Raw genomic sequence first — 1,891 nt, forward strand, 5'->3', positions numbered from 1 at the left:
AATGGAACCAGCCTAGATGTCCCTCAACTGATGAGTGGATAATGAAGATGTGGAACATTTATACAATAGAGTTCTACTCAGCAGTAAAGAAAAATGAAATTAGCATTGTTGAGGCTGTAGTCTGGGAATACTCACCGCGCACATCCGAGCCGCTGGGCTTTGGGAGACTCCGAAAGCCAGCGCGGATCCTCTCCACGCTCCACCGGGTCTAAGCCTGGCACATGCCCCGGGGTCCGCGGAGGCCCGTCAGGCACTGCGGTAGACATCCCCGGGCTGTCAGGACCCTGGCCCCAAGATGGCGGCGCCCAGCTGAATGGCAGAGGTGGCCTGCGGCGAGGGAGACTGCGGGAGCTTTGGGTGTTGGCTGGATGGACGGCTGGAGGCGTTGGGAGTGGACCAAGCCGTGTACCGCGCCTACATCCTTGGTGTCCTGCAGGAGGAGGAAGAGGAAGAGAGGCTGGATGCTCTGCATGGTATCCTCTCTGCTTTCCTGGAAGAAGATACCTTCCTTGATATATGCAAGGAAATTGTAGAACGATGGTCCGAAATGCAGAATGTTGTCACCAAAGTGAAGAAGATGAGGTGCAGGCCATTACTACCTTAATTGAGAAGCAGGCTCAGATTGTTGTGAAGCCCAGGATGGTGTCAGAAGAAGAGAAACAGAGAAAAGCCGCCCTGCTGGCCCCGTATGCTGACGTGACAGACGAAGAGGAGGAGGCAGATGAAAAGGGTGACTCAGGTGCCTCGACAGTGAACAGTGGTTCTGACAAATCCCTATTCCGAAATACCAACGTGGAAGATGTTCTCAGTGATCGGAAACTGGAGCGAGACTCACTTCGGGATGAGTCCCAGAGGAAGAAGGAGCGGGACAAGCTGCAGAGAGAAAGGGACAAACTAGCCAAGCAGGAGCGCAAGGAAAAGGAAAAGAAAATGACACAGAAAGGGGAAAGGAAACGATAACACTGGCCCACTCTTCCTTCTACCCACAGACTGATTCTGTGTACATGTGTTTAAGGGAAATGGGAGGCCATTATATTTCCCATGATCTCCCAAGGCATTGGTCCTTCTGTTTAAATAGTTAAAAGGAAAATCACAGTCACTTTGAACTACAAAACGTGCCATATTTTGGTGGTGTGGGCAATCAACTATAGTTAGTGTCTTTACCAAAGATCTTAAATAGGGGCAACCTTTATTTTTTTAATACTGAGGTTCTGTGTTCCTTCTGGCTTTTTATTTTTTAAAGGTGTCCCTCAATTTTATTCAAAAAGCTAACAGTTACAGTTTTTATCCTGGAGGAAGCATGTCTATTAATTCCAAAAAAGCAGAATTTCAAATTGCTTTGGAGGCAATATGTGCCCTTAAATCTAATCTGTTTTTGTTTTTTGAGATAGAATCTCACTCAATAGTCCAAGCTGGCCTTGAACTCATGACAGTACTCTTGCCTCAGGCTCCTCAGTGCTAAGATTACAGACATGAGCCACCATGCTTGGCTGTAGTAGTAGTTTATGCCTGAAATGGCTGTTAAAAAGCCTTGCCTGGATCCACATTTTATAACATGACAGCAAATTAGGGAAGTGGGAAGGAATTGTCTGAGGGTGTTATGGATGTGGCAATATTTTTTTGAAAAAGTTTCAACCTGGGCTGGGGATGTAGTTAGTGGTAAAGTGCTTCCTTGGCATGTACTAGCTGGGTTTGATCCCCAATACTATACATACACAATAAAGTATGGGGTAAAAAGGTATCTTTTTAATAGCATAATAGCGTTACATATTTTTCCTCATGTAGACTGTGACTTTAAGAAGGATGTACTTATATTGACTGAAAAGATATTGTTAGCTAGATTCATTTTTTTATAATCATGAATTCCCTCTTGATTTTAATTCTAATTTCA

General features: G+C 45.3%; 1 pseudogene; it reads left to right on the top strand.

Moving 5' to 3' along the window:
* The first annotated feature begins 295 nt into the window (after window positions 1–295).
* Window positions 296–960, top strand: LOC101595105 (annotated as a pseudogene).
* The last annotated feature ends 931 nt before the right edge of the window (window positions 961–1,891 follow it).

This window comes from Jaculus jaculus, chromosome 4 (assembly GCF_020740685.1).
Source record: "Jaculus jaculus isolate mJacJac1 chromosome 4, mJacJac1.mat.Y.cur, whole genome shotgun sequence".
NCBI lineage: Eukaryota > Metazoa > Chordata > Mammalia > Rodentia > Dipodidae > Jaculus > Jaculus jaculus.